Consider the following 24,029-nt stretch of genomic DNA (forward strand, 5'->3'; position numbering starts at 1 on the left):
AATTAATATTTCTATGTGCCCAGATCAGCAAGTGCCTTGAGAACAAGGGATCTTAAGCTTCTCAATTTTCCATCAATCGTCAATTACCTAGGAATTTCTAACTATATTGCCAATTCCTTGATATTTTAAGAACATTTTTAAAAAAAATATTGTGTCCAGCTTTTCTATTGTTTTCAGCAGGGAGTTACTCTGAGTAACCTAGTTCATCACTTATACATCAAAGATTGCACTTGTCCATTTTGTTAGAGTTAGTTTACTTAAAACTAAGTACTATAATTTGTGGAGCTGCTTTATTTCATATTCAGACAGACAGCAATGTTTTTTTTTGTTGTTGTTGTTTGCTTTTTGAGACGGAGTTTCGCTCCCATTACCCAGGCTGGAGTGCAATGGCGTGATCTCTGCTCACCGCCACCTCCGCCTCCTGGGTTCAGGCAATTCTCCTGCCTCAGCCTCCTGAGTAGCTGGGATTACAGGCACGCACCACCATGCCCAGCTAATTTTTTGTATTTTTAGTAGAGATGGGGTTTCACCATGTTGACCAGGATGGTCTCGATCTCTTCACCTTGTAATCCACCCGCCTCGGCCTCCCAAAGTGCTGGGATTACAGGCTTGAGCCACCACGCCCGGCCAGCAACGTATTATAATGAGACCTCCCTCTCTTTCCTCAGGATTCCTGGTACCTTACACACCAGAGATGTTTGACCAAAAGAGAGCAGTGACATTATTGACATATTAGATAGTAGTAAAAGCTAATTTCTTGGCCGGGCACATTGGCTCACACCAGCACTTTGGGAGGCTGAGGTGGGTGGATCATGAGGTCAGGAGTTCAAGACCAGCCTGACCAATATGGTGAAACCCTGTCTCTACTAAAAATACAAAAAATTAGCTGGACATGGTGGCCTGTGACTGTAATCCCAGCCACTTGGGAGGCTGAGGCAGGAGAATCACTTGAACCAGGGAGCTGGAGGCTGCAGCAAGCTGAGATCGTGCCACTGCAGTCCAGCCTGGTGACAGAGGAAAACTCTGTCTAAAAAAAAGAAAGTACAAAAATACAAAAATTAGCCAGGCGTGGTGGCAGGCACCTGTGCTCCCAGCTACTAGGGAGGTTGAGGCAGGAGAATCGCTTGAACCTGGGAAGCAAAAGTTGCAGTGAATGAAAATCGTGCCATGTACTCTAGCCTGGGCAAGTAACTACATATATATATATATATATAAACATTTCATTTGACCTAAAACAATAGTATGTTCTATATTCTAGGTTTCTCTCCTGTTCCTGTAAGGGTATCTAATGTTCTAATGAATTTATGGAAACTAAAAAGTTAGAGCAACTCTGTCACAGTTGTTTCATTGCTAGGAATCTTTAGGTGGTCAGCCACCAAATTCTTATGAGGCTGAAAGATGAGTTTCTTGTAGGACAAATGTACTGTAGCTATTGTGTCTTAAGGTAAATAGAAGAGGGAAAGAATTTGGCATAGGCTCTTGGATTATATGCTACAGCCGTTGCCCTATTTATTTAAAAAGATCTGAAATCATTAAGCGTAAAGACAATTATATACATCTTACCAAGGTATTGCTTCATGATTAAAGCTGAGATTTTCCTTTCCCCTCAAAGACATTCTTTGCTTAGACCTTTTTCTATCCTAACAAGCCTGGAAAATTTCCTTGCTTGGTCTTCAGTGCTTAAGTGTGGATTAGGTTTGTGGTGGGTTTTGCTTTCTCAAGGGAAATGTAGGTATGCCATATTGCATTAATTTTCCTTTTCTTCTCTTCACTTTTTCTATGATCCAGTTTTCACAACTTAAGCTTCCATTTAGAACCTGGAAGAAATTCTGTTGCTTTAAGGCAAGCAGAAAAATTTGGAATGCATTGCTCTAGCTCATCTCCAGCATCTTTGGGTGAAAGGGTTTCCCAGTGCCCAAGCTTGGTCGGAATGCTGCTTGTTTCCAGCCTCCTGGCTACGGCGACATATCCTGCCTATGGGATTGCAAGTCACCTGCCCCTGCTCCCAAATTTCTGGCTTGTGAGAACACTTAGAGAACACTGCTCCATCGCGCTGAGCAGGACAGGCTTCTCTCGGGTTCATCCTACTTCAGTCATTTTTCTTTCTACACCACATTTTTGGATCCCTTATTATTTTTTTTTTTCGTGCCTCAGTGGGTAGACTGGTGGGTTTCCAGGATTACTGAGAAAGGTGTCAGCCACCATCTGTTTTCAACTCGGGAACATGAGAAGCTAGCTTGACACTGGTGCGAGATTGTGGTGGGACTCAGGCGCAGAGAGGGATGTTCACATCCTCTCTAGCATCTGATTTCAACAGCAGCAAAATACCAAGCGGGGCCTCATTGCTTTGTGCTGGGGCTCCTTTTGGGGAAATCAAAATGCATAGGAATCCATGAAAAATGACAAAAACCACAGCTTCATTTCTGCTCTAAGAGATGATCACAGATAACCATTTACTTCCACCCGCCCCACCTCTCCCATCTCCTACCCCCAGACCCCATAGACTAGAAGAATAAACTGATGTGGTGTGTTTTTCTTTCTGCTCCTGTGGATTCACAACTGAGGCACCAATTAGTTGCCTCAAATAGCAGGTATAGAGATATAAGGGCAGGGTGGTCTGGGGCCTGCTATATACATGCATCAGGTTCTGTTCTGCCCATGGTACGAGGGCCATACCTCCTCGACAGGGGCAACACTGCTAAAAGGGAAAAAAATTGGCCAGATGAGGTGCCTGGCTTATGTCTGTAATCCCAGCACTTTGGGAAGCTGAGGTGGGCAGATCACCTGAGGTCAGGAGTTCAAGACCAGCCTAACATGGTAAAACCTCATCTCTACTAAAAATGCAAAAATTAGTCAGGCATCATGGCAGGTGCCTATAACCCCAGCTACTTGGGAAGCTGAGGTAGGAGAATCACTTGAATTTGGGAGGCGGAGGTTGCAGTGAACCCAGATCATGCCATTGCACTCCAACCTAGGTGAGAGTGAGACTCCATCTAAAAAAAAAAAAAAAAAAAAAAAATTCAATCCAGAGGTGAGGTGGTATGGACCAAAAAAATCTACATATTTTAATGTTTTGGATCCCTCCAAAGAGACACGGTACATAAACAGATCTATCTGTGGCACTAAAATTTCATGGGGAGTGGAGAAGCAATTAGGAAAAAAATGTTCAAAAAAGCTACTTAGGGACCGGGCGTGGTGGCGCATACCTGTAATCCCAGCACTTTGGGCGGATCACCTGAGGTCAGAAGTTCAAGACCAGCCTGGCCAACATGGTGAAACCCCGTCTCTACTAAAAATACAAAAATTAGCCAGCATGGTGGTGCGTGCCTACAGTCCCACCTACTCAGGTGGCTGAGGAAGGAGAATCATGTGAAATCTGGGAGGTGGAGGTTGCAGGGAGGTGGAGGTTGCGGTGAGCTGAGATCATGCCACTGCACTTCAACCTGGGCAACAGAGTGAGACTCCATCTCAAAAAAAAAAAGCTACTTAAGGGTGGCAATGATTTCATTAAAAAAGATTAAAAAGCACTGCTTTGGATTCCACTTTTTCATGTACCCCAGATGACCCCAAACTACTGGGATCTGCATCTTTGTCCATGAAGGTTCTCCCTTCACTCCCCAGAATCTGTCAACCAGGAAAAGACTGGAGTTGGTGTATAAATACCCCCGCTCCCTCACCCCTGGGCTACACTGGGCAATTCTGAAGCATATGGTTCCCAGAGTTTGCCCACAGGACTAAGTTCCAGTTGCCCCCTGTGGCTACTCCAGAGGAATGTACTCTGTATTTGCTGCCTTCTTTTTTCTGTCTCACTTCCCCCTTTCTTGCTGATTTCCCTTCACCTCCCAAGTAAACTACCTGCACTCAAATCTCTGTCTCAGAGTCTGCTTCTGTGGGAGCCTACACTAAAATTATATGTGTGTGTGCGTGTGTGTATTTTAAATGATTTGTAACTTCACTGAGTAAATAAGTAAAAGACAGCCCATGCATGAGGGAGTGTGTCATGCACCAGGATTGTAATTAATCTAATTCTATGAACCTGAGGTCCACTAAAAAATGTTTTTAAAGTGCAGACTCTGGAGCCAGACTGCCTGGTTGTGTACACAGGCCCTCTTCTCACCAAGAAAGCAGAAAGGGAAGGCAGCAAGAAAAGTTCTGCTAGGATTTTTTGGACTAAACGTCACCTTTTGCATGACTAAGAAGGCTCAAACAGGCCGGGTGCAGTGGCTTATGCCTGTAATTCCAGCAATTTGGGAGGCTGAGGCGGGTGGATCACCCGAGGTCAGGAGTTCAAGACCAGCCTGCCCAACATGTTGAAACCCTGTCTCTACTAAAAATACAAAAACTTAGCCAGGTGTGGTGGTGGGTGCCTGTAATGCCAGCTGCTGAGGCGAGAGAATCACCTGAACCCGGGAGGCGGAGGTTGCAGTGAGCTGAGATCACACCATTGCCCTCCAGCTTGGGTAACAAGTGCGAAACTGTGTCTCAAAAAAAAAAAAAAAAAAAAAAGAAAAGAAAAGAAAAAGAAGGCCCAGACATTGGGCTATCTGGGCTAAGGAGCTATTATTGTATTAATAGTCTCATTATTTAGTGTCTACTCAGAGCAATCTCACAGCCTTACCTTTGGGATTGAAAGATCCCCATCTCCAGTAAAATCCATATCCAGTACCTTCCTTATAAACACTAGGCTACTGAATCCAGATTCAGAATTGTTAAACAGGTAGGCACGGCCTAATGTCATCAACTCTATTGAGCAATAGAGCCCTGTGGCAGGAGAAAAATTCTCCATGCTTCTTTTCTCTGTTTGCAGCACAGTACAAATGTGGGTGAAGGGCTCCAGACCCAGCTTTAAAAGCCAGAGAACCCGACTGCAAGAGGAAGTCGGGATCCTTCCCTTCCACAGTTGAGCTTCCAGAGAAATGTTTTGCTCTACTGAAGGCTTCTGACTTTGACATGATTTATTTGTGAGTCAGAGACCCCATGAGCTGATAAAATGTTTAATACCTCTATGGTCATTTCCCTTTGTACCTGAGCATTTCCATTTAGGCTTTTACTCCACATAGACTGCTTCTCAGAGAGCGGAGTCGCAGCCCCCGGAGCCCTGTCCTCTCCCTGTTCACTTTGGAGCCCACCTAATCGAAGGCCTCCGTTTCCTCTGCCCATGCTCTAATACTCTTTCTTCCTTCCCATGATCTTGGGACTTTTTCTTTCCCCATTCCATCCGCCCATCACCACACTAACTGCACATGAAGGAATCTTCTCTGAAATAAGTATTTCCAAAAGAACAGGGGCTTGTGAAGTTTTTCTGTAAAAGGCCAAATAGTAAATAATTTAGCTCTTGGGCCGGGCGTGGTAGCTCACACCTGCAATCCCAGCACTTCGTGAGGCCAAGGCGGGTGGATAACGTGAAGTCAGGCTGAGTTTGAGACCAGCCTGGCAAACATGGTGACAACCTGTCTCTACTGAAAAAAAAAAACAAAAATTAGCTGGGCATGATGGCGGGTGCCTGTAATCCCAGCTACTCAGGAGGCTGAGGCAGGAGAGTTGTTTGAATCTGGGAAGCGGAGGTTGCAGTGAGCCAAGATCGCGCCATTGCACTCCAGCCTGGGTGACAAGAATGAGACTCTGTTTCAAAATAATAATAATAATAAATTAAATGCATAAATAAATAAAATAATTTAGGTCTTGTGGATCCATATGTTCTCTGTCGCAACTACTCAACTCTGTCTCAATATCACAAAAGCAGCCACAGACAACACATAACACGAATGTGGCTTTTTTTTTTTTTTTTAAAGGAGTCTCACTCTGTCGTCCAGGCTGGAGTGCAGTGGTGGGGTCTTGGCTTACTGCAACCTCTGCCTACCAGATTCAAGCGATTCTCCTGCCTCAGCCTCCCAAGTAGCTGGGACTACAGGCACATGTCACCACACCGGCTAATTTTTTGTATTTTTAGTAGAGACAGGGTTTCACTGTGTTAGCCAGGATGGTCTCAATCTCCTGACCTCGTGATCTGCCCGCCTTGGCCTCTCAAAGTGCTAGGATTACAGACATGAGCCACCATGCCTGGCCACGAATGTGGCTTTTTTCCAATAAAGTTTCATTTATTTATTTATTTATTATTACTATTTTTTAATTGTACTTTTAAGTCCTGGGATACACGTGCAGATCTTGCAGGATTGTTGCATAGGTACACACATGCCATGGTGGTTTGCTGCTTCCATCCCCCCATCACCTACATCAGGCATTTCTCCCAGTGTTATCCCTCCTCAACCTCCCTCCACCCTGCTGTCCCTCCCCTAGCCCTCCACCCCCAGCATACCCCAGTGTGTGATGTTCCCCTCCCTGTGTCCACTTCTCATTGTTCAACACCCACTTATGAGTGAGAACATTCAGTGTTTGGTTTTCTGATCTTGGGTCAGTTTGCTGAGAATGATGGTTTCCAGATTCATCCGTGTCCCTACAAAGGATATGAACTTATCATTTTTTACGGCTGCATAGTATTCCATGGTGTATATGTTATTTACAAAAGCAGCAGTGGGTCAGATTTGACCCAGAGTCTGTAGTTTGTTGACCTCTACCAGGGAACAACAAAAACAAACAAACATTAATTGTCCCCCAGCTCCACTTAACTAGGTCTTAACGAACTGTCTTGCTTTTTTTTGCAGACTTTCCATGCAATACGGTGTACACAAGAATTTCTATATTTATTCCTAAAGCTGCTTTGGGACACAGCCATTGTACAGAAACAGCCTCTATGTATTCACCATACTTTGTCAGTTGAAAGCAATAATTAGGGTCCTCATATTCATGCATTCCTTTCATGAGAACCACATACTGGCCACCAGGGTTACGCCCATGGGTACATGCATCAATGCTTCTTATTTCACTTCTCTTCCATTGCATACAGTGTAATTTCACTGACCACACTGGGCACGGTAACAAGGTTTTTCTCTAGCATGGACACACAATCAAAAGAAATAGGCGAATAGTGGCCCAAGACATCAGTATGGAAACTTCAGAACCAAAATACAATCTCTCTGGTCATTTTGTCCACTCTCCCAGTTCAACTGTGCACAAATTACTTGTCATTGTGGTGACACGAATAAGACTTCATTAGCGTGGCCATTCTGATCCTCGTAAACAAGTTTATTTATCCTTCAGCACTGCTGGAGAATGAAGTCACAGAGAGAAGTTCGTGGTAGGTGGCCCTGCCTATTACACTAAGGCACGCTTTGACAAAATCCCTGCACCTCACTTAGACAAGCTGCTATTCAGCTACCAGGTTAATGAAAGTTCGAGTGGGTGCCTGTTAAGAGAGGAGGATGACACTTGTAGGCAAGCTGGTCACGTTTGGGTTTAACGATGTGTGGACGTGTGTTGGTGCCATTTCTAGTGTTTTTTGTTTTCCTGAACTCTTTGTTTCTTGGCTCCGCCAGAGGCTGCAAAAAGGATAAAGCAGGTTCATCTTCAGGGATACGTGATGGCTGGTTAGTGCTCAGTTAAATCGGGTTTTGTTTGACTTATAGCTAGATATCAAGTAGTCCTCAAAGATGACAAAACCTGGGAAGATACGATCATCTGGTATTGTCAGAAAAAATCGAATCGTCCCACTTTGAGGAAACAGCAGGGAGATTTGGCCATGTCTCCTTCTGAAGGAGAAGCAGCAGCATGCATGTCGCTCACAGGTGATGGGAAAGCTTCTTCAAATGTTCAGGCTCCTTCCTAATGCGGGGCTGATGGGTCTCACATCAGGAAAAGCAGAGGGATGTTCAAGTTCCCGACGCTGCATGTGCTGGGAAAATACGCATGGAGGATGCAAATGCGGAGGCAGGTCCCTGTGATGACCTGGTCTGCGTACAGGAGGCACCGAGCGGGGCAGAGTGAGCTCATCTTCTCTCCTGAGTCCCCTAGCCCAATGCCAGCCTCTTCCTCTGGGACAGCCAAGCCTGTCCTGTTCCCAAGATTTTTGGGGGCAGCCAGCAGTGGCATCCCATCATCTTGGGAACTGAAAGAAAGCCATGTCTGTGACAGCTCACAACGAGATGCCAGAATGTTCTCTCCAGGGACTCACTGGGTAAGGGCAGGCTCCAGGAAGACAGGAGATGGGGCAGGCAGGACACCTGTTATTCACAGAGTACTGACCACACCTTGCGCATGGAGATACCTACCTAGTTCATGCGGCTGCATGTCATGGAGTTGAGATTACGGGAGACTCTGGTGGTAGCGTTATCCACACCCCAGGCAGGATAGCTTCCTCCCGCATCCCTTTCCTGGGAGGTTGGCTTCAGCTAGAAGAGGTAGAGACTTGCATAACATACTTGGACCAGAGCCTGAAATAGAGGGGTTGGTACCAGCCAAAGAAAGTTTTATGTGTCTGGGCAGGGTTCTGCTCATGGGCCTCTGAAGCCACCTCCCCACAATTTCTGCAGGAGGAAAATTCGACAGTTCCAATCAGCCTTGAGCTGGGAATCCTTTGTTAGGGAGGGGTGGTGGGGTTTTGGGGTTAACAGAGAGAGTTTGGGAGAATGATGGAGGAGGAAAATGAGGGACAGCGCCAAAGAGGGTGGACCCCAGATGCACATCTCAGGCAAACTCCGTTTGAGCTGATAAATATTCAACAGGTACATTTAAAAACATCCTCTAGACTCTGGGGGACCAGGTGCAGCGGCTCATGCCTGTGATCCCAACAGTTTTGGGAGGCCAGAGCAGGAGGATCGCTTGAGCCCAGGAGTTCAACACGAGCCTGGGCAACACAGGTAAACCCCTTCTCTACACACGCACACACACACACACACACACACAAAATTAGAATTAACCAGGTATGGTGGTGCATGCCTGTAGTTCCAGTTACCTGGGAGACTAATGTGGGAGAATTGCTTGAGCCTGGGAAGTCGAGGTTACAGTGAGCCATGATCATGTCATTGCACTTCAGCCTGGGTGACAGAGTGAGACCCTGTCTTAAAAAAATAAAATAAAATGGACTATGGGAGGATGGGTGATCATCTGACAGCAAGATTTCTTTCTGATGAGAGACCAGACCAACGTGATGGGCATAGACACAGGGTTCCATCCATTTAGAGGTGGTGCCTGAGACTCAAATGCTGCTCAGGTGCCCAAAGGTTTACTCACCCGGAGATAGGTCACACCCTACCTGGTTTCCGCGTGAGCGAACCAGCCAATAAGTCCACAGGATCTGACTGAGCATCCCAAGGACTGGGTTTCACAGCAAAAGGGAGTTTGTAACTGGTATACAGGCAAGGTTTCAAGCCCCAAGGAACTTTCTCTCCATAAGGGGAGATGAGATCAACCAAATAGTCTCTTCATATGATAATAACAGTTCACTGGATACTTCTACACACTCTGCTCTATGTACTACACATGCACTTTAACTCACTAAATCCTTGCAACCGTGCCGTGTGGGTGGTGCCGTCACTGTCCTCTTTTTAAAGACAAGGAAACAGTACAAAGAGGTTAGATTATTTGGACAAGTTACACGAGCGTCAGGGCTGGGATTCTGAGACCAAGGGCTCCAGAGGTGTGTGAGAATGAAGCAAGAGAGCTACAATCTCTTCCAAAAGTAAGAGAATTGCTTGAACCCAGGAGGCAAAGGGTACAGTGAGCCTAGATCACGTTATTGCACTCCAGCCTGGGTAACAGAGCGAGACTCTGTATTTAAAAAAGAAAAAAGAAGAAGAAGAGTTCAACGCAGAACTGGGCATGGTGGCTCATACCTGTAATTCCAGCACTTTGGGAGGCCAAGGTGGGGAGATCGCTTGAGCCCAGGAGTTTAAGACCAGGCTGAGCAACATGGAGAAACCTCATCTCTACAAAAAATATCAAAACCAACTGGGTGTGGTGGTGTGCACCTGTGATCCAAGTTACTCGGAAGGCTGAGGTGGGAGGATCAATTGAGCCTGGGAAGGCAACTCAAAGTTGCTGCCACAGTCACTGACAGCCTAGACAAGGCTCGGTTTTTATGGCTGCTAAGTGTTTAGGGAGTTGATAGAACCCCCTGGTTTAAAAGGCAGAACTGGGACCTGAGACATAGTTCTGGGTCAGGACTGCGGAGTGATGGGCGGTTTATTCTCTCAGTATTACTGAGGCCTGATGGCCTCACCACTGGCCCCATGCATGCTACTCCCCACAGTTTGAGCACCCCACTTCCAAATGCCTGCCATCCATCAGGGAGTATGTGGGAACCTGAGCTACCTCTGGGGCTGAAGCTAAGTCACCTAGGAGGGGCCCTGCATCCCCAAACCATTCAGGAGCTCCGAGCCAAAAGCCAGGCTTCATGCATGCCCCAGCCCCTCCCTCTTCGTTTCTTACTTTTTTTTTTTTTTTTTTTGAGATGGAGTTTTGCTCTTGTTACCCAGGCTGGAGTGCAATGGTGTGATCTCGGCTCACCGCAACCTCCGCCTCCCGGGTTCAGGCAATTCTCCTGCCTCAGCCTCCTGAGTAGCTGGGATTACAGGCACGCGCCACCATGTCCAGCTAATCTTTTTGTATTTTTAGTAGAGACGGGGTTTCACCATGTTGACCAGGATGGTCTCGATCTCTTGACTTTGTGATCCACCCGCCTTGGCCTCCCAAAGTGCTGGGATTACAGGCGTGAGCCACTGCTCCCGGCCCTCCCTCTTCGTTTCTTAATCCTTCAGCACCTGAGGACCCCAGCGTCCTTACTGCTTCCTCACTCTCACCCCAGACTCTCTTCCTGCCTGACTGCCCAGGTGCCGTCCAGGCTTTGACTCACTCTTTGGACCTGGTGTTATGGGTTGAATTGTGTCGCTCACACTCCAAATTCCTAAGTTGAAGTCCTAACCCTAACATTTCAGTATCCAACACCCTAGTGCCTAAGAATGTGACTTCATTAGGAAACAGTCATTGCAGATGTAATTAGTTAAATTAAGAGGAGGTCACAGTGGAGTAGGGTAGGCCCCTAATCCAGCATGACAGGTGACCTTATAAAAGGGACATTTGGACACAGACACATATACAGGGAGTATGTCATGTGAAGATGAAGGCAGGTACCCAGGCAGTGCATCTGCCGGCCAAGGAATGCCAAAGATTGGCAGCAGTTAGGAGATGGGCATGGAACAGATTCTCTTGCACAGCCTCCAGAAGGAAATATGAGTCCAAATGCGTGGACCCAACCCTACTGACACATTAATCTCAGACTTCTGACTCTATAAGCGTGAGACAATAAATGTTCAACATTTTATTCAACCAGTTTGTGGTATTTTGACATGGCAGCCTGGCATGGCTTCAGGTTTTGGGAGGCCAAAGTGGGCAGATTGCTTGAGCCCAAGAGCTCAAGGCCAGCCTGGGCAACATGGAGAAACCCCATTTCTACAAAGAATACAAAAACTAGCTGGCTGTGGTGGTGTGTACCTGTGGTCCCAGTTACTTGGGAGGCTGAGGTGGGAGGATCACCTTAGCCTGGGAGGTCAAGGCTGCAGTGAGTCACGATCATGCTAGTGCACTCCACCCTGGTGTGACAGTGATTCAAAAAAAGTCCAATGTAAGGGTTCCTCCACGATGGGCATCTTTCCCCCATGTAGGTCGAGCCCATTAGAGACTCTTGTAAGTATTTAAATAAACCACTTACACAAAGATACATGTTCAAGAGCCTGCGCGCAGTGGCTCATGCCTGTAATTCTAACATTTTGTGAGCTGAGACAGGTGGATCACTTAAGGTCAAGTGACCGAGGCCATCCTGGACAACAAGGTGAAAACTTGTCTCTACTAAAAATACAAAAATCAGCTGGGCATGGGGGCAGGCACCTGAAATCCCAGCTACTTGGGAGGCTGAGCCAGGAGAATCCCTTGAACCCAGGAGATGAAAGTTGCAGTGAGCTGAGATTGAGCCAGCCTTGCCCCAGCCATGCAGACCTGGGCTGCTCAGCTAGTCCCACCTCTTGGTCCATCTTCATCTTGGCCTTCCTGATTCCAACTCTACCCCACTTACCCCCACTCTGCCCATCTACCCTCCCTTTGTTGCCCCAGGTTTCTTTCCTTGAAAACCCCCAAGTTCTGCTGCCAACACAGCTAGTGTTGATACCAGTATCCAAGAACCACACATTCACTTTAAGAATCCTCCTCTTGCCTATAATCCCAGAAATTTGGGAGGCCAAGGTGGGTGGATCATGAGGTTGAAAGTTCAAGACCAGCCTGACCAACATAGTGAATCCCCGTCTCTACTAAAAATACAAAAATTAGCCGGGCGTGATGGCATGCGCCTGTAACCCAGCTACTCAGGAGGCTGAGGCAGGAGAATTGCTTGAACTAGAAGGCAGAGGTTGCAATGTGCCAAGATCACACCACTGCACTCCAGCCTGGGTGACAGAATGAGACTCCGTATGAAAAAGAAAAAGAAAAAAAAAAAAGAAGAAGAAGAGAAAAGGATCCTCCTCTTACAAAAGAGTTTACAACCAGTGAGTGAGTATTTTAGCAGAAGCCAGAACCTCTCACCGATTCTTAGGCTTTATTTGCACAAAACATAAAATAGAGTTGAGTATCCTGAGGATGGATGAACATTCATGGTCACACTGAATAATCGGATCAGTTTCTTAGGGGAAGGAGGCAATATTTTTCCCAGAAACAAAGCAAAGGGTGGGCTCTCAGCACTCTCCCCCTTTAGAATGGGTAGATATGGTTTTTGTGCCTGGGCCATCTGGTTAACTTACATCTTCCAGTGTTTCTGGGCTATCAATGTAAGAAGCCCCCACCATTAACTACAAAGTACTTTCTGGTAACTGAAATAAATGAATTTCATGAGGAAGAAACCTAAGAAACAAGTAAAATGCAACTAGTCTGACTATACCCCAAAGGGAAGTCCCACTGCTGGAAAGATCCCAGGACACCCGGCAGAAGTACAACTGCCACATGCCCCTGGCTTCTCAGGTGGCCATGATTTCAAAGATCTGCTTCCACCATAGCCCCAGCACTCTGGGAGGCCAAGGCAGGCAGATTGCTTATGCCTAGGTGTTTAAGACCAGCCTGGGCAACATGGTGAAACCCCATCTCATTTAAAAAGAAAGTACAAAAATTTAGCTGGGTATGGTGGCATGTGCCTGTAGTCCCAGTTACTGGGGAGGCTGAGGTGGGAGGATGGCTTGAGCCCAGAGGTTGAGGCTGCAGTGAGCCATGATTGTGCCACTCAACTCCAGCCTCAGTGACCAAGGGCAACCCTGTCTTGAAAAAAAAAAAAAACAGGCCAAGCACGGTGGCTCATGCCTGTAATCCCAGCACTTTGGGAGGCTGAAGCAGGTGGATTACGAGGTCAGGAGATCGAGACCATCCTGGCCAACATGGTGAAGAAACCCCATCTCTACTAAAATACAAAATGTTAGCTAGGCATGATGGTGTATGCTTGTAGTCCCAGCTACTCAGCTACTTGGGGTGCTGAGGCAGGGAAATTTCTTGAACCCAGGAGACAGAGATTGCTGTGGGCCGATATGACGCCACTGCACTCCAGCCTGGCAGCAGAGTGAGACTCCAACTCAACAAATAAATAAATAAATAAAAGATTTGTTCACTTGAACACCCCAAGAATTCTCATACCCATGATTCATTATGGGTTCAGAAATACAGTCACCACAGATGCAGAAAACCCCTGCTCACCAGAGGGCACAGTAGAAGTAGGAGCACTAAGGGTGTCGAGGCTGATCAGAGAAAGAGCCACCACCTGATGGAGCAGCCAGGTCTGGAGAGGGCAGCGATCCAAAGGCCCACACCTATAGGGGAACAGGTCTTCTCCTCCAAACTGCTAAGCAAGTGCCACTTGGTTAAAATGAGCATCACAAGGAAACTTGAAATGGAAGATAAGCCCCAAATGAACAACTCAGGAAGGGGCTTCCAGAGGACATCGTCGTCCCTATCAGCCCCACTCGCTCCGCTGAGGGCATGTGCGTGAGTGAGGGAACTCAGTGCTCAGGCCTCCAGCTCTCTTTCAGTGTCAGCCTCCAGGGAGGGTGGAAAGCAGAGGCAGCCGCAGGAAGATGCCCCAGGAGATTTGCCTGGTAATGGGACTATGGGTGGGTCTTGAGTTCCCCTCTGGCTGGCTTAGGCTTCTGAGAGCAGTGAGAGGCCTTCTGCCAAGGCAGGTGCCTGCCCCTCCCTGGTCTGTCCCCCCACCCCCCAGGCTCCCAGTGCCCCTCTCACTTCTGCAGTCCCAGGAGTTATGACAACATGTGATCTTCGGTCCTAGGACCCACACTTGGTGATCAGGCTGCTCCCATGAAAGGTCAAGAGAATATGGTTCCCCTTGGTGCTGGCCACAGTGGAAGACCAGGCCCCACCCAGCCTCACTTCAGAGGCAGGAACAGCAAGGAGCACGGGACAGGGGGATCCACTCTGTGTTGCATCAAAGGTTTGTTTTGTGTTTTGTTTTTAATTTTGAGATGAATAATTCAGTGGTTATGCCAAGGTTGAAATATTTTTCTGTTTTCAGTAAGATGTGAGAAAAGGAAATGAATTTTAATGAAATGTTTTGGTTTACTTTATCTGAGGCTTTCAGTGTAATGGGATTCCCACGCCCTAAACAGATGTCAGCTGTTTTATCCTCTTGCTTGCAAAAGGCAACAGAGAGCCGGGGTGCTCCCCTGCTTAGCCCTCTTGCACCCACCTTCCCCATTTTCCAGATGGGCAGGACTACCTGTGAGCGCAGCACTGGGAGAACTCTGAATGTCTCAGCCATTCAGAAAACTAAAACTGCAAGTGACGATTATGATGTCTTCATGAGTGCAGACCAACAGGTCTCCACAGGTGACAGCAAAGCACCTGCCCCATGTTCCTGAGGCCTGTGCATCCCTGCCCCATCAGGAGATCGGACTTTGGCAGATGGCCCGTGCTCTGAGCCAACGACTCCCATGAAGAACTTGAGTGTCATAAAATTCTGAAAACAAGCTTTAAGGGGAGTTGGAGAAATGTGGCAAGATCTCTAGGAAGAACACAGAGCTGTCAGGTGAAGGTGATGTCACAGACGTCTGGAAATCTGCCAGAGCGTGAGCTAACTTATAGCTGCAGGCTCAGGACATGTTTCTGAGCAGAAGGTTCTGAACTAAGCTGGCAGCTAACAGACCACATAAATTCCCTTAAATGGGATTACTGATGGAATTCCTTCTGAGTCAAGAAAACACCTACCCAAAATGAGCTGTCATCAATGGATCCATCAAAGGAATGATACAGTGAGCCCTTCCCAAGTGTGTGTGCAGTTGGGGGATGAAGAGGCGAAGGTAACCAGACGCTGCCTGCAAGGGCTTCTGAGAATATGCTTGTTGAGGCAGCAGCCCTGCATGACAAACCAAAGAAAACCCAGAGAATGTCTGTAACCAGGTGCTCCTTGCCTAGATTCTCAGCTGCCACCATCCCTGGGGTGTCGCCGTCTCTATAGACCCAAGCGAATGTCCGAAAAGAGAAAAAGAAGCATAGTTGTTAAAAGAACACAGCTAGAGCCGGGCGCGGTGGCTCAAGCCTGTAATCCCAGCACTTTGGGAGGCCGAGGCGGGTGGATCACGAGGTCAAGAGATTGAGACCATCCTGGTCAACATGGTGAAACCCCGTCTCTACTAAAGATACAAAAAATTAGCTGGGCATGGTGGCGCGTGCCTGTAATCCCAGCTACTCGGGAGGCTGAGGCGGAGTATTGCCTGAACCCAGGAGGCGGAGGTTGCGGTGAGCCGAGATCGCACCATTGCATTCCAGTCTGGGTAACAACGGTGAAAACTCCGTCTCAAAAAAAAAAAAAAAAAACAAAAACACAGCTATAAAAGATTTATGTGGCCACTGTGAGCTCTTAATAATTCCCTTTTCACATCCTGTGCTAGTTAAGATTTTCAAATCACATTCTGTATCATTGTTCCCTTGGAATGAGAAGGGTGAAGGTCTTTTCCTGTTTTTACCAGTGATTTTGGGGGGACCCTGGGATTTCCAATCCTAGCTTCCCAGCAGCATCTATGCTCGGCTCTCCTGTATTGTGAGGGGGTGGTCCAGGGGGCAGAAAACCCAAGGAGTGGAGGACTCTACCCCTGCTCTTTCCTTTTCCCAAGTCTAGTTCTCCAATGGGAGAAATGTCTCAAGTGGAATGTGACTGTGTCACCCACCTTCCCAAAGGGGGCAGCAAAACGAGAGATACTGTTGATCAACTTTTAGTGTCCTCTCTGCTCAGGGCTTTGATTCTGACAGCCTGTAAATGCTGTCCCCCCCCAACCCGAGATGGAGTCTCACTTTGTCTCCCAGGCTGGAGTGCAGTGACATGATCTCAGTTCACTGCAAGCTCCACCTCCCAGGTTCAAGCGATTCTCCTGCCTCAGCCTCCTGAGTAGCTGGGATTACAAGCACGTACCACCACGCCCAGCTAATTTTTCTATTTTTAGTAGAGATGGGGTTTCACCATGTTGATCAGGCTGGTCTCAAACTCCTGACCTCTTGATCCACCCGCCTTGGCCTCCCAAAGTGCTGAGATTATAGGCAAGAGTCACCACGCTCGGCCTGTAAATGCTGTTTCTACACTGGGTTAGTCCTTCAACTCCATCGCACACACTGTCTGCTGTGCTCAATTTCATCAAGCTGCATTACCCAGTGGCAAAGCAGAAGCCATCATCCTCTCTTCGGAGTGAGAGGGTGATGGAGGGGACCCCAGGAGCCCAGCAGGAGCAATGTCTCTATCTCTGCAGGCTTTGCAGAGATCCTGGAATATGATAATATGGCAGGCAGAGGCGGGTAGGGGAGACACGTGTAGATGGGGCTCAAGGGATGGATCTGGTTAGGAAAAAGGGATCAACAGAGCACATGAAGCACCCCTATGTGTAGACAGCTGCAACTAAGGGGTGAATGAATCAATAAAAACCTGTAGGAGTGTGACATAATCCGGAAAAACATACCTGTGCCTTTCTCTGCCTTTAGACAAGGTGATTCTCATTTACGTGGAAGCAACAAACAAGAAAGACTGGACAGAAAAGCTGCGAAAAAATATGAGAGGGAAAACTGCCCTGCAAATAGAACATACTACAAAGCCTTCATAATTAAAACAGGAAATGGCCAAGTATCCACAGAAAATCCAGAAACAGACCCAGAGACATACAGGAATGTATCTGGTGTCTCATTTTAGAGGAGGTAAATGTTAACATTTTGGATACAGGGTGCTAGGACAAACGGATAACCATCAAGAAGGCAGACAGAGCTGCATGCATGCCTCACACTGCACCCAAGAATAAATTCCAAATGGATTGAAATTGAAATGTGAAAAATAAAATTTTAACCGTATAGGAAGAAAGCATGAACAAATTTATTTGAAACTTTAGTGTAGAAAGGCCTGCCTATGATTTTAAAGATCCAGAAGCCATAAGAAAATAAATTTGATTATGTAAAAATAAGGCTGGGCGCAATGGCTCATGCCTGTAATCCCAGCACTTTGGCAGGCCGAGGTTGGGAGATCGAGACCATCCTGGCTAACATGGTGAAACCCCGTCTCTACTAAAAATACAGAAAATTAGCCAGGTGTGGTGGTACATGCCTGTCATCCCAGTTACTCGGGAGACTGAGGCAGGAGAACGGCTTGAACCTGGGAGGCGGAGGTTGCAGTGAGCTGAGATCACACCACTGCACTCCAGGCTGGATGACAGTGTAAGATTCCATCTCAAATAAATAAATAAATAGCTTCCAGAGAGGGGAAAATACCATAGCAAAGTCAAATCAAAAGATAGGTAAATGAGAAAAAAAATCTTCAACTCATACATTCTTAATATGTAAATGCTTCCTACAAATTGAACATATGAAAAACCAATAACCCAACAGAAGAGGCAAATGATTGGAATGGAGAGTTCACAACACAAGAAATATGAATTGGTCTACAGACGTAACACCCTGAACGCGTCCGATCTTGTCTCATCTCGGAAGCTAAGCAGGGTCAGGCCTGGTTAGTACTTGGATGGGAGGAATACGAATGGGTCTTTCTTTTTTTTTGAGAGAGTCTCACTCGGGTTGAAGTGCAGTGGTGCGATCTCAGCTCACTGCAACCTCTACCTCCCGGGTTCAAGCGATTCTCCCGCCTCAGCCTTCCTAGTAGCTAGGATTACAGGCGCCCATCATAACACTCCACTCATTTTTTTGCATTTTTAGTAGAGACAGAGTTTCACCATTTTGGCCAGGCTGATCTCAAACTCCTGGCCACAGGTGATCTGCATGCTTCAGCCTCTCAAAGTGCTGGGATTACAGGCGGGAGCCACCACACCTGGTCATTTTATTTTATTTTTTGAGACAGGGTCTTGTTTTCATGCCCAGGCTGGAGTGCAGTGGCTCCGTCACAGCTCACTGTAACTTTGAACCCCTGGGCTCAAGCAATCTTCCTGCCTCAGCCTCCTGAGTAGATAGAACTACAGTATGCACCACCATGCCCAGCTAATTAAAAAAATTTTTTTGTAAAGACAGGGTCTCATTACGTTGCCCATGCTGGGCTCTTGAATTTATAAAAGATGTTTGATGAAGTGAATGCACATTTGAACTACACTGAGATACCATCTTTTATTCATCAGCCTGGAAAAATCCAAAAGTTTCAGAAAGCAAGTTTTAGAACAGTATGCTATCTTTTCTGAAAAAAAGAAAAGGGAGAGATAAGATGGCACATTCATGTTGGCATGTATTTGCACAAACAACACAAGTAGAATACACAGGAAATTAATAAAACTGGTAATAGGGATGTGGGGTGGAACAGAGTAGCTAGGGGTGGGTTGAGAACTGGGGCTTTCGGTTTGCTTCTGGTCCCCTGAGGGGAATCCAAAGTCTTCCCAGAGGAACCAAGTAGATGGATTAAATTTCAAATTAAAAAAGAGGGTTGGGCACGGTGGTGGTGGCTCATACCTGTAATCCTAGCACTTTGAGAGGCTGAGGCAGGAGGATCATTTGAGGCCAGGAGTTCAAGACCAGTCTGGCCTCAAATATCAAATAGCGAGACCCCTGTCTTTATAAAACTAAAGAAATTATTCAGGGGAGGTGGTAAGCCTGTAGTTCCAGCTACTTGAGAGGCTGAGGTGGGAGGATTGCCTGAGCCCAGGAGTTGGAGGCTGTAGTGAGTTGTAATCACACCACTGCACTCCAGCCTGGGCAACAGAGCAAGAAAACAAACAAATAAAACAACAGAAACAACCAAACAAGCAACCAAATTAAAGAAGAAAGAAAAAAGGCAATAGGAAGAAATTCACATGAGAAGGAACTTGCTCTGAATCTCCACTCCTCACTCCAGATCTTTCATCTGAGTTCCATCCCTCATTCAAAACTCCACAGGAAGTTCCAAGTTTGGACTTGGTGTTTCCCGAGAAAATCAGTTACAGCTGATTTGCAGGTTTAGCACGGCTATTTGGGCAGTCTAAATATCCAAGCCAGATTTCTACAAGACAGTAAGATTACACCATGATGGCAGGAGCACACATATGTGTCTCTCCTATTTCTGATGTTGTGTTGTAAATATTTAAAATAAAGCAGTCCAGCTGGGCATGGTGTCTTACACCTGTAATCCCAGCACTTAGGGAGGCCAAAATGGGTGGATCACTTGAGGTCAGGAATTCAAGACCAACCTGGGCAACATGATGAAACCCAGTCTCTACTGAAAATACAAAAATTAGTTGGGAGTGGTGGAGAGAGCCCTGTAGTCCCAGCTACTCAGGAGGCTGAGGCAGGAGAATCACTTGCAGTGAGCAGAGATCATGCCACTGCACTCCAGCTTGGGCAACAGAGCCAGACTCTGCCTCAAAAAAATAGAAGTAAAAATAAATAAATATATATATAAAAATAAAAATAAAGCAATCCTTTATGATGTTTTAAAAGAGTATGAAAGATGTGTTTACAGGGTAGTTCCCTCTATGTTTTCTTTTTTTTTTTTTTTCTTGCTCTGTTGCCCAGTCTGGAGTGCAGTGGCACGATCTTAGCTCACTGCAACCTCTGCCTCCCAGGTTCAAGCAATTTTCCTGCCTCAGCCTCCTGAATAGCTGGGACTACAGGTGTGCGCCACTACGCCAAGCTAAGTTTTGTATTTTTTTGGTACAAATGGCGTTTCACCATATTGGACAGGCTGGTCTCAAACTCCTGACCTCGTGATATGCCCACCTCGGCCTCCCAAAGTGCTGGGATTACAGGTGTGAGCCACCACGCCTGGCCTCCTCCATGTTTTCTGAGCATGTATTTCAGGGAAGGCTCTGCATCAGACCTCAGGGCCCCCTTGATACTAGGAGAACCAGCAAAGTCCCTGTGGTCTAGGTCTTCCCTGGCAGGCTGTGGCTCAAGCCACTCACCTTCATATTCTGTGCTCTGGCCACGAAGGTCCCCTGTTAATCCCTTGCCTTCACCTCTGCTCTGCTAGATATGCCGCTGTCTGCCTTTCCTCACTGTCTGACAGGTTGACTTCTGTTCACACCTCTGGTCTCAGCTCAAGAGCCTCTCTTCACAGAAGGCACACCAGTGGTTCCCAGGGGCTGGGATAGGGGTTTTGAAAAATGACTGCTCAGGGGGATGGGGTTTCTTTCTTAGTTGATGAAAATGTTCTGAAATTAGATAGTGCTGATGGCTGTAAAACTCTGTGAAAATGCTAAAACCCACTGCACTGCAACACTTTAAGAGACGAATTTTATGGTATGTAAATAATATTTAATCATTCTTTAAAAATTCCTTCTTAGTCAGGTGCAGTGGCTCACACCTACAGCCCTAGCAACTTAGGAGACCATGGTTAAAGGATTGCTTGAAGCCAGGGTTTGAGACCAGCCTGGGCAGCATAGGAAGATCCCCCATCTTTACCAAAAAAAAAAAAAAAAAACTTAAAAGCTAGCTGGGTATTAGGGGCATGTACCTATAGTCCCACCTACTCAGGAGGCTGAAGTGGGAGAATCACCTGAGCCCAGGAGTTCGAGGCTGCAATGAGCTATGATTGCACCGCTGCACCCCAGCCTAGGTGACAGAGCCCTGTTTCATTAAAAAAGAAAGAAAGAAAAAAGTCCCTTCTTCAAGGAAGTCCTCCTAGGTACACCTGGACACTCTACAGAGGACTCTGTGACACCCACTACAGCAGACACCAAAATTATAAAGAGTAATGGTGTCACTGGTTACTAAATGCAGTAAGATACTGAAGGTATGACAGGAGCAGGGCACACTGTCAATAATTTAAAAAGAAAAATAAAACCAACTAAACGTCGATCTTCTCTTTACGGTGCCATGCTCTGGCAGTTCTACATAACATCAATGATAAAAGTCACCTTCCCTCCTCAAATATTTTTTGGTTTAAGTTCTAAACAATAGCAGGGACTACTGTTGAGTTTGAGTGATATACATGTAAGATTCAAATTAACACATTCTAATAACGTGTCCTTTAATAAGCATTATCATTCTACATATAACTTAATTCAGAAAGCTCCTAATTCCAGCCAGTCTTCCACAGATGGACTCAGCCTGTAGGGTTTGTTTGTTGAGATGTTTGTCACCACCACAGTTTGGAGTGGCTCAGCTAGCATTTCCAGTCCTGTGCTACTGTTTATGCCTGCCTGTAAAGTGTAGAATCAAAGTAAACACTGATCGCACACTGATTATAGCGAAAGAAAACGGAACTTGATGGAATTCAGTTCTCTCATTCTATGTAACTGTGTGTTTTGATTTGTGTTTTAAAATCTAAAACAGTGAAACAGTGAGAAGTTCAAGGTGTAATATTTTTGTTAGATGAATGCAAACTTTAGTTCACGCATAGAATATTTTACTAAATTTGACACCTAAGTTTATTTTTTTCTAATTGTTTGTTTTAAAGACCAAAATTTTAAAAATTGTTGCAACATTAGTAGTTGACTAAACTGTACCTTTTACACGGTTTGGTTTTTATTAAAATTCCCTTACTAGTTACTGAACAATTATTTACATAAAATAATATTACATGAGACGATAGCCAACATATCAATGTTTAATCTTTAGTAAATATAAAACTGACTGAATAACTGGATTTTTTTTCCTTTCTTTGCATGATAATTTTTATTTTTATTCATTTTATTGACAAGATTATATAAATAAAGATTCAATATAAGCAAATTTCCAGTGTTTGCATTTCTTGTCTAACTTTTTTCTTTATGGACACAGAGTTTCCCTCAAGTTGGCCAGGCTGGAGCACAGTGGTGCAATCTTGACTCACTGCAACCTCCGCCTCCTGGGTTCAAGTGATTCTCCTGCCTCAGTCTCTGGAGTAGCTGTGATTACAGGTATGTGCCACCACACCCAGCTAATTTTTTATTTTTAGTAGAGACAGGGTTTTTCTATGTTGGTCAGCCTGGTCTTGAACTCCCGACCTCAGGTGATCCACCCATCTTGGCCTCCCAAAGTTACAGGGGTGAGCCCTTTTCTAGCTATTTTTGTTATTCATTTTGTGTTATGATTATTGCTAAAAAATAATTGAAGCATATAGAGGAGATTATTTTCTTTCTTTCTTTTTGAGACAGAGTCTCACTCTATCCAGGCTGGAGTGCAGTTCGGCAATCTCTGCTCACTGTAAACTCCACCCCAGGTTTAAGCAATTGTCCTGCCTCAGCCTCCTGAGTAGCTGGGACTATAGGTGCCTGCCACCTCGCCCAGCTAATTTTTGTATTTGTAGTAGAGACAGGGTTTCAACATCTTGGCCAGGCTGGTCTTGAACTCCTGACCTCTTGATCCTCCTGCCTTGGCCTCCCAAAGTGCTGGGATTACAGGCTGGAGCAACTGCACCCAGCTGCAGAGATTGTTTTCTAATACTCCCTTTAATTTATTAAATTAAACTGTAATATTCATGAAGAATATATTAATGAGCTATACACATGCTTTGCTATATTTCTAAATATTCTGAATGTATGTCAAATACATAATAAGGATATATATTTTGAAGAATATTTATATTCATTTAAAATATTTAAAAAATTGTTTAATGCAAGGCTTTGGTAAATTGCTATATTTGGTGAATGAATTGTTTGGTAATTTAGCCACTGAGTGATTTGTTTTTGTCCCTGTGAGATGGATAGTTTTATCTTTATTTACCTCCATGGGGACACTGAGGCATAGGCTGTGTAAAACATTTGTCCATGGTCAGAAAACTAGTAAGAAGAGCTATGATCTCAACCAAGATCTTCTAATCCTAGCCATTACACAATATTGCTTCCTCACATACCTCTCATTAAAACTAAAGTTGACTATGAAATCCCATCCGGCTATAACTTCATCAGAAACGCTGCCTTGGTGAGGATGAATAGCCACGTGGGGTTTACAGACCAATGAGTCCAGCTCAGGTGCCAGCCTAGCCATCAGGAATTAGTGGGCATGCGGAGGACCCCATTAAATGCCAAGTACATATATCCAAGGTGGGTCACTGGGTCCATGTTCTGGGCCGGGTTTCGGATCCTGTTAGATTCATTCCTGCCTCAAGGCCTCTGCACACACTGTTTTAGTTTTGCTTCTGTTTTCTGAGACAGTCTTGCTCTGTCACCCAGGCTAGAGGAGAGTGGCATGATTTCAGTTCACTGCAACCTCTGCCTCCTGGCTTCAAGCAATTCTTCTGCCTCACCCTCCCTAGTAGCTGGGGCTACAGGCATCTGCCACCACGCCTGGCTAATTTTTGTATTTTTGGTAGAGACAGGGTTTCACCATATTGGCCAGGCTGGTCTTGAACTCCTGACCTGTGATCCACCCACCTTGGCCTCCCAAAGTGCTGGGATTACAGGTGTGAGCCACCCCGCCCAGCCTGTTTTGTTTTATGTGTGTTTGCTTGTTTTGGTCTGGCTTTTCCCTCTAGCTTTTGAAATAACTCTTCCTCAGGTTACCTCCTCAAAGAGGCTCTCCTTGACTACCATATCTAAAGTTACTCCTCCCAGTCACTAACCATTGCCCTGGTGCTTTTATTTTATAGCATAAAGTATTGTTTCTATGCACCATTCATCCATCAGTATTTTTTTCTTTCTCTCTCTTTCCTTCCATCTTTCTATGTCATATCAGTGATTTGTATAGAATAGATTCCTAGTAAGTATTTATTTATTAAGTCATTGAAAGAA

General features: G+C 45.7%; 1 protein-coding gene across 1 annotated transcript in view; it reads left to right on the forward strand.

The window, feature by feature from the left end:
* Window positions 1-24,029, forward strand: part of IGF1R (insulin like growth factor 1 receptor) — a 495,490-nt gene that overhangs the window by 58,394 nt on the left and 413,067 nt on the right. Inside the window, exon 3 of the mRNA XM_078375984.1 lies at window positions 22,099-22,217. The gene's annotated coding sequence lies outside the window, so the exon portion shown is untranslated. The remainder of the gene's footprint in view (window positions 1-22,098; window positions 22,218-24,029) is intronic.

The sequence above is a fragment of the Callithrix jacchus genome, chromosome 6 (assembly GCF_049354715.1).
Source record: "Callithrix jacchus isolate 240 chromosome 6, calJac240_pri, whole genome shotgun sequence".
NCBI lineage: Eukaryota > Metazoa > Chordata > Mammalia > Primates > Cebidae > Callithrix > Callithrix jacchus.